Below are 13540 nucleotides of genomic sequence, written 5' to 3'. Positions count from 1 at the left end.
ACCTGACTGGGAGCACGGGTCCTGCTTTTCACAGGGCTGCTAGGAGGATTCACAGGTCTCAGCCTTGCCCCCCGACCAGTGTGTGTCTGGGACAGGGAACCACATATCAAAAAAGAGAGTATAACATGAAAACAATGAGGAAAACTATCATCAATTGCCACACAGTTGCTATAATGAATAAAAGGAAACGCATTTCCATGAATTCAGGAAAGAATGCTCCCATTTCAGCGTTCCTCAGGCAAAGAAATGCTTGTTTTTCTTTGCTAAATGCCTATTTCCATCAACAGTATTTCCTGCATGTTGTTGAACCATGTTGTTGTCACATCAAGGTGCCAGCAGGCATTAAAGCGTAAGAACTGGCTTGTATCTCTCACAAGCTGCTAATGTATATTTATGTGGTGTAGGATGATACATGGTAAAGGGAAGGTCCGTAAAATGCTCTTGATCGCTAATGTTTTCCTTGTGACCCTTCCATTAATATGGAACCGGCACGAATTCATCCATCTACCCACTGACCCCGGTTCTGGACGTAGCGCACATATTATTCCAGTTGGGAAGTGGAATCCATTTTGCACCTGATGGGGCCTTCGCTTTGGAAAGGAATCAGAGGGTTTGGAACTGGGGACCGATCCGCACCCCAGATTTATTTTGTTTATGCATAGGAAAAATGTGGAAAACCCAGCTGATGCATGAAGTGGCCTGGGTAAGGATGATTCTTGCACCAAAACCACAGGACCATGTTTGCTGTGAAAATGAAAAGCTGACATTTTCTCATTCCTGTGAATTTAGTCTAAGGATTTTGCTCTGAAAACCACCTAGTTTTACTAATTGGTCACTAGAGATTATGAACATCAGCCTTACATGAACGTTTTAAAACAAAATACTACGATGATCTTTTTGGAGTTGTCTGACTAATTCTAGGAGTACGGCAATAAAATAGGGTGATTAGAGTAAGAAAGATTGTGTGATAATGGCTGAGTCACATTAATTGGGTTGTCAGAGATTACTGGACCACACCGTAAGTGTGAGAGAGGCTGGGAAGGCAATGAACCTTGCAGGGCACTGACGCTAACTGATATGTATCTTGTATTTTAAAATACAAGAATACAAACTCCACCTAGACCAGAGTATTAACTTGTCTGGAGTCTTCTCACTCAAGTTTTGTGTCCTCTGGAGAGGGAGAGCCCTCCACTCAGCAGTGCTGGGCCCTGAGGAGCCCAGCTGAGCTGCACACAGATGCAGAATAGGTCCCTTTGGCCAGGCCCTTCATACGTGACCCCTCTGATCACCTCCCATGATCAGAGTGCAGACCATTTGCTGCAAAGGAGGCTCTCCACATTGCATTTGATGGTGGTAGGATTTTTGCTAAACATGAACATTTCCAACTCTGCAAAGTGTTTATAAAGCACCAACACATGTCTGACTGAGTAGAATATGTTTTTAATATAAAGTAGTATGAGCATGTGGAAAAAATAATGGAGACTGTTCTCCATTCAGAATTCAAGCACAACAAACTGTAATTACATCAACATTTTTAGAACATGTTTTTTCTTAAGCATTTCATTAAATATTAAGAAATACAAACACATATGTTAAAAATTGTGCAAACGCCCTATGTATTGCTTAGGAAGGACTTGGATTTTCCTTTCACATTGGGATTGCATTGTAATTCCATGAGGTCATCTTTGACTGCCGGCTAGGAGGACTGGGCCTACAGTTCCCTCCCTGTTACGTGTGTATGTGCTGCAAAGGGAGGGCATGTCTGGAGCACTGACATGTATATGGTGTGCTAAAATGTATCTTCACTTAAGATATTTGCTTACTTTCACGTGAGCAAAACCAGTTAAATCCTTTGTTGGAGAAGGGAGGCTCTTTGGTCATCAAACATTTTACCTCTTCACAAATCAGAGATGGGGGTAACATAATTATATTAATGCTCTCAACTGGTCTGGTTTATGAGGCTGTTGTAATAAGACCATCCATCCACTTAAAGTGTATTTGTTTTGAAAACTAAAGGCAGAGGAGCTGTTGTTGGGCCAGGCAGCAGCGCGTGCCTCAGCGGGGCGGGTGGATGGAAGAGGCCAAGGCTTCTGGGGACTGCAGGTGTAGAAATCAAGGAAGAAGTTATGAGGCCAAACGCTGTCCTCTCCCTGCTTTCGCCTCCCCGCACCTACCCTGCCCTTTCGGGTACCTCCTGCCCCGCTCTCGCCTTCCTCCTTTTGTTCCCTGAGCCTTTCTGCCTGCTGGAGGGACCCGGAAAACCCTCCCCGCACAGCACAGCCCCCCATCGCTCCCACAGGCAGCCCTGCCCACAGCTACTGCTGCTCTGGCCAGGGCCCAGCTGGCAGGGAATGAAAAGCAGAGGAGGGAGGGGCGGCCAGAAACAGCATCGTGCCATGGCAGCTCCTGGCAAAAGGGAGGCAGAAATGCAAGGAAACGCCTGACGGATGTGTGGGGTTGCAGCTGGGTGCCGGTGAGCATCTCAGGGGAGCTTTATGCCATGTGGCTGCTTGAGTAGTTATGGGCTAACGTGGACAGACACTGATTTCCTTAATTTTTAGTGCCAGTGAAAGGTAGGGGCAGTTATTCAGTCAAATCGACAATGGCTGCTGTGGAAAGGTTGCCTTGAGCGTGGCCTGGGAAAGGATGGATCTGAGAGATTAAAAAATCTCCACGGGCCATGTAACTGGATTTTCCCAAAATACCAGCCCAGCTCTCAGGCTGATCTGTGAAGCTGACCCCCTCTGGAAATCCTGAATGATGTGGTTAATATTCTTCTCACATCTGCCAGGAGTTAACCCAAAGACTAATATTACTGGAAAATCAGCTTCTATTTTAAAGTACCATTTTCCTAAAATTCCCCTTAAATTTTATCTGATAAAGGAGGAATAGAAGGAAACAATGCATTGGCCTGCAAAGGTCCTCATCACACTAGGTGTTGGATACAGGCTGGAATTCATCTACTTTGTTACCCACAGAGTTTATCTCAAAATTTTATCTGGTGCAAGAACACACAAAGAAATTTTCACAGTTATGACACCAATATCCTGTGAAATAAACTGGTGTGGGGTTATCGCTTACAGGAAGTAGGGTGATGATCCACTTAGTAGCAAACCAGTGCTCTAGACTGGTTTTAGGGTGCTGCTAAGCACTGGAAGGACTTTCCACGGTAGAAGGTGTAAAGCCAGGACTATATTCACCGGAGGTTACTCAGGTTTTCAAAGTTCTTCTCTTATGAGCAAGCCAAATTACTGCTCAGATAATGACATGGTAATTTAGGATCCCTGGATTCCTCTCCTGCTCGTGTCTTGTCTTAAGGTACTGGCGTTGGTGTCCGCTATGGAATTGACACACTGGCTGCGGGGCTGACGGGTTTTGACTGCTAGTGACTCACTTTGAGTCCTTCATTCTGCCTCGGTGCTGTCTACCCTGTAGAGCTGCTGCGAGGCTTTGTTAATCCCCCCCAGACAGTACCCCATAGAAGTACAAAATGTCGCCATTACTACATAAAAAACCACTTTATTCCATGCTATAACTGACAGCCCATTTTATTTTCCAGTCCCTTTTTGCTTGTTTTTTTCTGCTGGTACATCACTTAATAAAGGAATTGGAAGGCTCTTCTTGTATGTGATGAACAGCCAGCCCTTTCTCAATGTGTGGCCCTCGCCTGGACTTGCCATTATTTGAGGTGTAGATGGGTTTGTGTACAAGCCTGCGCACACACGTGCACGCTTGCAAAAGCACACGCTGGGTGAGCTCCAGGCTAGCCATTAGATTTCCCCTGCTATTACTCTACTGTACATATTCCTAGTAGATTAGAGCAGAATTTTTTTATACGCTCTTCTATAAAAAGTGTGCTATATTGATTGCAGCAGAGTGAGCTGCTGTGGTTGATATCTGAGCGCTAACCCAGATAGGGATTAGCATTACATCAGCCATCAGGCGAGGGAACCTGGCGAGCTGCCAGCCTGTAAAAATGGAAGACATTTGCGTCACTGTTCCCTTGGTAATGCTTCTTGGAGCCGTGTCAGCTGTCCCCCGAGGTTGTTTCCTTAATATGTCAACAGACATTCCTGAATCTTTAATGCTGAATAGCTCTTTTTCCTCTTCCAAAAACACTTAGGTGACAGAGTAGCTAGTGTCTCCTGCTGCCCTATGCATTAAAAAATTATATACCTATGTAGATCAGGCTTAATACCTTTTGGGGGAGTGTCACAGCAGTACAGTCAGATCTGGGTGAAGGAAAAAGCCCATCTGCAGCGTGATTGCTGTTTGTATGCACTGAGGAAGCAGCAGCCCTGTTCAAAACCACTCCTCCTTTGCCTCCGAAGCATTCCACTGGAGGGAATGAAAGCGCCTGTGTTAGATTAGTTGTTGGAATTTGCTAACATTTGGGATAAACTATCTGACCTTGCTTTAGGAATTCCAGTTACATACAATAACTTCAGGTTAATGCCTGAAAGCTGTAGGACTGTGTGCGCAGTGACCTCTAGCTTCCGGAAACCATTTGTTAGTGCCAGTTGTGAGAAATAGTCGGAGGTTTTATCCAATGACATCTTCACCTTTCTGCTTCTCCATGCAGCCAGCTGCTATTTTCAACTTGAAGAATTAAAATGCAAGTAAGGTACACTTGACCAAATTTGAGCATGTGCCCTTTCAGCTGAAAGCAAACATCCCCTATCTGAAAGACCTTTTGTTCTTAGGTGACAGTTTTAAGTTTGCTGTGCAGTTGCTGTAGTAATTAATCACAGACTTGCAATTTAATCATTTGGGAAGAGCAAGCAAAGAAGTCATTCTAAGAAATCACTTTGTGAGTAACTTAATTTTGGTCAAGGAGCGTTACTAAGCGTTCGTGATGATTTATCACTGTCGTAGGCATTTCACACAATCCCACTGACCAAAAGCGCCAGATTAGAAAGCAGCTCTGCTGGTTAAAACTCAGTTCTGCCGAGGGGACTGCGAGCTCTGTTATTTTGCAGTCTTTATCCAGTATTGAAGGACTTCCAGATTCCTCGCTTGAGGAATTTGACCCCAGCGGTGGAATTTGCCTCCTGCGTAGCACCCCACAGAGAGCTGTTTCCTTAGGCTGCAGAAGGTATCCGTATGCCTGAAATGGGCAGGCAGGCAGCTTGGGGGATGGAGGTGCTCGCTGGGGTCCAAGCAGAGGCAGGAGGTCCCTGCCTGCAGATAGGAGAGCGCTGCAGGGCAGGACAGGGCTTCCTGAGCACCCTGATTTGGCAACCTGCATTAGCAGCAAGGAAACTACCGAGCCCTTCAGGTTGAGCTTTTGCATGTGCCCATGTACATACATTTACGAGGGGGACCAACGCTCCTGCCTAAGCTCTGTGCCTGTTTGTCCTTATGGTAGCCACCTGGCTGGTCTCCAACTGGCATGGCCAGCTTGACCCTCGACAGACAGGTGATCGGTGACTCAGTTCAGTGGGAGAACGTGGGGCACCCACTATAAGGCTGAGGCCAGAGGCAGGCAGCCCTAGGGAGGAGTAACCTTGCCCTCCACTGTCTCGGAGTGCCAGGAGAACTGGCTTTCCCCTGAGCCCCATGACACCTGAATCCCACATGGAGATAAAGATTGCTCAGCCACGTGGTCTGTACCCCTGCTTCTCTAGAGCCTGCTGCTCATCGGGAGTCAGAGCCAGATAGTGATGGGTGTTTGTTCTACCCTTGTCCTTGAGCTGCCACTCTGCTGGGGAGGCTGGAAGAAGGAGGGGGAAAAAATGTGACTCATGGGGGTAATCCAAAACTGGGACAGGGTCATATGCTGGAGGCAGGTGGAGAGTACCGACTTCCAAATCGAGGGGCATTTGGCTGTAGGTTACCAGCCTGGCAAGAGAGAGGAGCAAGGCCCCTGCTGAGCAGCTGGGCGTGATTGGGAACACCGATGCCAGAGGCAGGACTGACCCCAGCTGTAGCTGCTGTTGCCTTTTGGCTGCTGCGGAGGCTAGCGCAGGGCTGTGGTTGCCTTCCTGAGGGTGATTGCCTCTGTGAGCTAGGTCTTCCTGAGGGAGAAGCAGCCCCCACATCAGGGCCAGCGGTGTGGGGAGGGCAAGGAGAAGTTAAAAGGTTCCTTCTCTGAGACAGAGCTTGTAACTCATCCCTCCCAGGTTCGACTCCTTCCCTCCATTCACCTGCTATAGACCCCAGATTTCTCACCAAGTGAGATGAGCCCCAAATCTTCCTTCAAAGCCCCGACCCTTACCTACTGTCAGCCCTGTGGCTCCTCTCTGTCTATTGCTATCATGCACTTCTATATATAACACAAGACTCCTGTCTGCTGCAAAGGGCGTTTTCTGAGGTAAAGTTAAATACATGGCAAACCCTTCAGAAACAGAGCCTTGAAAACACAATTGCTCTATCCTGACTCCTTGTGTCATTATTCAAATAGATGATAGTCGAATGAAGGTCAGCTCTTGAATAGGTTTGAATTTTTATGGTGCTGTGAATGAACTGTCTCCTAGTCCCAGAAAGCTGCGAGTTGAGGTCTTTTGTACTGCCTGAGAGCTCGGCTTTGAAAATCCCAGTGATATCTCAATCCCTGAAACTTCTGTCGCACAAGAGTACTGCTTACAGTCACTGAGTAGCTGCAGCTGTAGGAGGTGGGTGCCAGCTTGCCCTTGAGCTCTGCACATCCTATCAGCTTTCCAAGTGTGCTTCCTCCCCAACTCTGGGTGCAGTTCAACACTCCCTGCCCGTGCGCCCAGAGAAGGCAGCGGGAACCTTGCCACTGACCTCAGTGGATGTAGGAGTACCCTCGCAACACTGACAGCAATCTACAAAGCCCCGTATAAGTTGCACTTTTTATGTCTTCCTTCCACACGTGGTGCCAAGATGAAAGGCTTCAGGGGCTATGCTGATCAGCTTTTAAATGTGACTGTCTGAAGGAAGCGATCCTCAGAGGTTGGCACAGATTTGTCACACCATGTTCTTTCACCTGATCTAAGCATGCCAACTTAACTGGAGTAGTTTTGATCCAGGATGGTCTGAAACAGCTCACTGAAACTGGTCACTGGAGGACTAGAAAATATCCCTGCCTCTATTTTTGCTGCAGCAATACTCCATTAAATTAGCCCTGAATGCAATGCTGGCAAGCTAATGTACATCCATACCAATTTGCCAGGCTGTCTGCAGGTACTTCCTGGGGACTGGATTCCACGGTGACTTACTGTTAGTCATCGTTTCCCCATGACTTTGTGCTTTTTAAGCCAAACGCTCAATATTCTGGGCAGGTGTCATAAGGTGCAACTTCCTGCTGCTGTAAGCAGAGAAAGTCAGAGGCAGCCCAAGGAAATACTGAGTTAGGAAGGTGTGGCTTTCTGATGGTAAGCACAGGTCCTCAGGTTGCAATCTGAAGGACACCATTGCCTCGGCTTCACCTGTCTCCCTCTCTCACGGAAGACAGTGATAGCACTGGCAGTAACTAGCGTATCTAGAGACCCAGCACTGAGCATATTGCCTTTTGTTTTCAGAGTATAGTTTGAAATGAGTCATCTACAGGTGAGTCAACTCATAAGTTGCAGGGAGAGTGTGACAGGCACTATGGTAGCATAGGAGAGCTATGCCAGACCCATGAAGAAGGTTATCACACGTCCTTTTGTGATGCCAGAGGATTTAGAAACTCAGGCCTGTTTTGGGGGATGGCTGCTCAGCCAAATGTTCCCATTAAAAATGGCTCATCAGCTAACTGTTTTGGTCAATGCAAAGCAGAAGTTCTGTGTCCAGCTGTTTCTCCTAACGCAGGAAAGAAACCTGGTTCACCTCAGCCAGTCAGCTCTGCTCAGAGTGAAGTGCAGGGGAAATTCCATGAATATCAGGGAACTTGGGTTAAAACAGTGTGTACAGAGACTTATTTGAGATTCCAGATGTTTTGAATTGTCTTTTAATACTTATCAATGTTATAAAAATCTTTTTTGTTTGTTTTTAACCAGAACTCATGTTTGTCCTGAACGTTTTATAGGTCTGTGCTAATGGATATCAACAGTGCTATGACCCCGCCTGTCAGTCACAGAAACCCAGCTTGTCCTCTTGTGCCCCTTAGGAAATCTCTTGCTGGAGACTTAGGCCAGGAAAAGGAGCAAATTAATGTTCCCTTGCGTAGCTGCAGAATGTGGGTATAGTGAATGCTTGGAAGACCAAAGGGTAGATAGCCATGCCGAATGGAAACACTAGTTATTTCTGGCTAGTACGTGCCTCATGTGAGAAGTGTGCACTGTATTTTTGGACACCTCTGACAGCAAGTGAGTGCTCTTGAGGGCATGGATGGGAACAGGAGGCAGGGAGATTTCTGAACCTTAAGGACATCCACAAAGGATGTCTATGAAAATGCCCTGACGGGTCAAGGAAACAGCATTGTGGGTAATGAATGTATCCCAAACAAGGTAATGTTTCTAATTGATTTCACTGAAAAACCACAGCATGTGCTGGGTGTCACGTTCATGAGAATAGCTGGTCCTCAGTGAAATCTTTCAACCAGCTTGCCCGCGATAAATATAAGCAGCACGTGGCTGATGATACGAACAAAAGCAGGTAAATAAGAATATCATATAAATGTAGGGTGGATATAACTGAACTGTAGCTAGACTTCAGCAGAATTCAGAGGCTGCTGATGGCTATGGACTGAAATGGGTATCTGCTGTAGGGAGACAGGCCATTGATCGCTGGTTGACATGGCTGTCCTCGTGTAGGTGGAAGGCTGTAGCGGAGCACTGTGCCAACAGGCGATCTGCCACTGCCACTTCCCTGCGCTCTGCGCGCATCACGTCTCCAGCACTGGGAATGCACTAGGAATCAGCCTTACCAATACTTGCTTTCACAGAGCCCTGTGGGGATGAATGCAGGAGTTCTCCGAATGGATACTTCCTTTTCCATTTTTCTTGGGTTTTGTGAAAAATTCAAAAGCTGCTGACAGTTAATAACTCTTCTTTTTTTTGTGGTCCCTGGTGCTATAGTTGCCAATGGAAATGAGGATGCCCCCCACCCCCCACCCTGAACTGAGTGTTTTTAATGGGCTCCCATCTTCTATGCCGATAATGATAATTCCTTCCATGTATGTTACTCCAATTCTACCTTTCCATTCTGGGGTTTCCTTCAATATAGTAATACATTTCTCAATTATTTCCCCCATTAATTTCTGTAGATTATTCTAGCAAAGACTGGTGTTCAGATCTCTGTGCTGGCTTTGGGCGTGTAGTAGATTTTGGGGTGGGAGCATGAGTGAACAACTGTCCTGGTTTTAGGCTATGGCACAGGTGAGTGACAGACAGAGGCAGGGTTGTGATTGCCTGTGTGGAGGATGTTACCTGAAGCTGTTTCCCAGAAGGTGCTGGGTAAGAGTCATCTGACCAAATGTAGACGTCTGTATCTGAGTATTCATCTTGATTCCCTTTATAGTCAATAGAGGAAAATAAGCACTTCTGGGATGTGATTCATCTCAGTCTAAAGGAGACGTATAAAGTAAATCAGATGATTCACACCCCAGACATGCCTATTTTTCTTCATTGAATATGAAAGGTGGATGGTTCAGATGTAGATATCTAAAGCAGGGTGAGACAAATCCCACTCAAAGCATCATGTTTGAAATTGCAACCCAGGAAAATATGCAGAAAGAACGTCCTCCTAGCTAGGCAATATGCAGAGAGTACCTCGTCCACCTTTTCTACAGCTTTTCTCTACACCTGCCATTATGAGAAGCGTGTGTATTGTGGAAGGCATGCCACAAAGTTTTTTTTATTTGTTTACTTCTTGAGCAGGGAGATTAGAGGATTGCTGTGGGTCTGTAATATGGAGGGCAGCAGAGAAGGTCTGTGGGTCTAACCCACTCAGGAAGCATGATGCAAAGGTGGCAAGCATGGTCAGTAGTTCAACATTCAACACTGTGGGAAAGCAGCATGTTGAAGCTTGACGTTGCTGTGGTGCATGCCTCTCGCATCTCACAGAGTGGGCCAGGGAGTATTAAACACCAGTCAGGCTGAAACAGCCTCCAATCTTTGTCCAGAATGATAGCGAGGTTGTAGCTGGGAAAAGGATTTTAAATTTGCCTGATGCTGTATTGTATTTTGTAGAAGAGCTTCCCCCTGCAGCCATTTTGGGCTGAATGCTGGTGATGCTCTCCTCCGTGCCGACTTCTGTCCATCCATCCTCATGGAGTTCTTAAGCTCCAACCATGCTGAGTCAGTCAGAGCTTGGCCACCCTGATAAATCCTCCTGTTGACAGTGATAAGCTACTGCAGTAAGCGCAACAGGAATAATGAGGCCTGAAGTCAAATTAGTGTGGAGGCAGGCTTTAGAGACATAAACAGACTCCTTTGCTTGGTTTTGCCCAGTAATGTCCTATGGATACATGCATTTTGGAGAGTTCTCTCCAAGTGGGAATTTCCATCTGGACGCAGCATTTTCAAGAGGGCAATCAAGCCAGGGCCCTGCTGGTGTTGGATGGGCAAACATGATGGCTCATCAGTTTCCGCCGTTGGACAAGTGCCACCATGGCTGCTCACCAGCCGCTGGATGGAGGGCGACAGCCTCTCAAGGTGATCCCTAAGCAGGAAAGGGCATGCAGAAAGCAGATGCGACCAGACCAGATGTGCAGTGACACAGTTTATGATAGAAGTGGGACATCAGTGTTGTAACCACATGAACTTTAAAGGGACCATGATCTCTGTGACACAGTTGCTCTTGTTCCAAGGACAGGGAAGTGTTTCCTGAAGTTAAAAACATCAAATAATTAAAGGAGAAAAAAAGTGGTGCATGGAAGCAAGACACTCTGAGATGCATTTTTATAAGTCTTTGTAACATTACATTTCCAAGACTGCCAGGCATCGGTGGCGGGTCCCTCATTTGCTTCCAAATACGCTGACTGTCAGAGCGCGATGCCAGGCTCTGTGTTGGCTCAGGCTGGAAAGGATGATTTTGGAGGTCCTGTACAATTTAACTCTGCAGTGAGACTTCTTAACTGTCTGCAGGCCTTTGCTGGCGTATTTTATTGACTATTATATGAGGCCAGGGATGTCGTGATGGGACCTTTATAAACATGTAAAAATAAAATGTTTGCATTTCACTTTGAGGTCTGATGCTTAACAGCTGAGGACCATACTGGAGAGCTGCAAGGTGAGAGGCTGTGAGGCTCCGGAGGTTAACAGAGCATCGGCGCGCGAGGCCAGCAGCCTGGTTACGTAAAGGATCAGAGCAGCGGCTTTTGCCTCAGCACCAAGTCCCCAAGAGGCCGAGAGCTGGAATACTGGAAAAACTGGACTGTTCCTTTCTCTTTCCCAATCAATCCTGTGTAGCAATCGGAGTGAAAGATTGGCATGTGACTCAACTGCTGGCCTAAGCTCCTGCACTAGTGTCCTGGGAAGGGGCTTCCAGTGGTGTTGCAAGGCCTCTCCCCCAGAAAGCCAACAACCCTGTTGATTCGTACTGCCTATGGGACACGGAAGAAAAAGCCAAAATTTTGGTGCACATCTTCCATCTTGTGTATGCCAGTTGTGATACAAGACTTTGTGCTCCTTCTGTTCAACTCGGACAATTCTTCAGGAAAATGGCCCCGCGACCTTCTAGATTTTAGATGCTGCAGATCTCCACAAAGACCTTCTGCTGCTTTGTTGAGCAGGTTCATTTTTAATTTTTCCCTCATTGACGAGGTATGCCGGATTAGGCTGAAAATAATGTTGCAGTGACTGGAGTTACGCAACTAGTAAAGTGCATGGGATTGACATGATGTGGTATGAGGGGAACCCCGAAAGGTTTCCATTAGTCTGGGTCAGGAAGCTCTGCCTCACCCCCTCTCTCAGAACAAAATAAGAAAAAAACTCCCACATGCAACCTGAAGTATAAAGAACACATCAGGTTTACAAAGTTCAGTTCAATCCTTGTGAAAAAAAAAACCACCACAAACCAAAAAAAGAACATAAAGAATATAGTTTTATACTGGTAAGCATATTTTTAATATGGTTGTTTTGGTTTGCACAAAAAGAACAAAAAAAAAAAAAAGAAAGAAAAGAATGTAATTGAGGTAATCTGGGGTGTAGATCAATGCCAGGGGATTTCAACACTTTAAACACATGCTTTTTTAACCTTTCCCTCTGTCTCCAGCATTTTCTTGGGCCTTTTTTTCATAGCGGAACCATTGCACTTCCTGCTGCATTCCCCGTGGTATGGGCATATAGATCTGAGAGCAACCAGCGGGCAGTGAAAGTAATGCAGGTAAATGAAATCGCTCCTGAAGCCTGGGAGGAGTGTGTGTGTGTGAGAGTATTTTGTTACACAAAATCCACACCGGTGGAATGTGGCTTTTTTCCCCAGAAATGATTACTTCATGTGATCAAGGCTTGTGCAAATGGGGGTTGACTGTATATTTACTCAATGAAATGAACACTGAGATTACATTTTGAAATATCTTGCTAACCCCTTGAGTAATGTTGACTTGTTCCCATTCCCTACCCTTTGGCTATTATCTGCTGTTTAGTGTCTCTTGTTTAATCTAACTGGCTAATGGGTCATCTTTTAGTGTTACCTGACTCAGTAACATGGTTAAAAGCCTGCAGAATATGCCAATACAAGCAGGACAGAAACGGGCGGCCAGCAGGATTTAACAGGATGGACTGGTTACAGAGACAGTCAAGTTCATCAGATAGCAAACTGCCCAGTTGCCTTCTAGCTCTCCTGTAAGGGGTGTTTTATTTGTTTATTTTGATTAATTTTTAAGCTGCACCCATAAAATCCCATTGCTTTGGTCAGAAGGCGTTTGGTTAAAACTGCTGCTGGATCAGATACATGTTCTTCATATGACTTTGGGTGCATGACTAAGTATTTTCAGAAGTACGGACTGATTGGAGGTGCCTCCATTTTTGAATGTTGTCCTTGAGCCACTTGGAAGACATTTCAGAAAATTGTCCCAAAACTGGTTCCCATAGTATTCAGTAAGACGAGCAGTCGCTTCCTTCTCTGTGATTGCACTGTAACCTGGCAAAACTGGGTCCTTAGTCTCACTGTCTTCTTGACTTCTTCCATCTGTAATGGTATATTTGCACCCTTATGATGGAAGTCAAGGTTTATTTAGTAGTGCTTAGAGTGCAAGGGAGCCCAAACAAAAAAGTAGCACTAAACGGAGAAGTGTTGGCTGTCTTCAAATACCACAATTTTTTTTGCCAGTGAACAGCTTTAGAAAAGCCTGTCTGATTTTCAGCTGGAATTAAAATTCCATATGCACTATATTAAGTGGCTAATTATGTCATTCATTTTACAGCCCTCCTCTGAATGACTTGATCGAAATGAATGGATTTTAATCTCGGGGGGCGGGGAAGGAAGGAATAAATGCTTAAAGGTTTGTTCTGTTTCAGCACTTGCATTTTGGAACATAAATTAGATGTCTAAAACAAATATGGAATGTCTTTCCTGGAATTAAAAACTGGCCACTTTTGCAGTTTGATAATCCCTTCTGGGATGTGGTAATTGTATGTGTGATTGATGGGTAGTTTAAAGGGGCAATTCTCTGGTTCAAGGAAGCCAGGGAAGGCAGCGGGGCTATAGG

Source organism: Aptenodytes forsteri, unplaced genomic scaffold, assembly GCF_000699145.1.
Source record: "Aptenodytes forsteri isolate BGI_AS27 unplaced genomic scaffold, ASM69914v1 Scaffold132, whole genome shotgun sequence".
Taxonomy (NCBI): domain Eukaryota; kingdom Metazoa; phylum Chordata; class Aves; order Sphenisciformes; family Spheniscidae; genus Aptenodytes; species Aptenodytes forsteri.
This window is presented reverse-complemented; position numbering follows the sequence as displayed.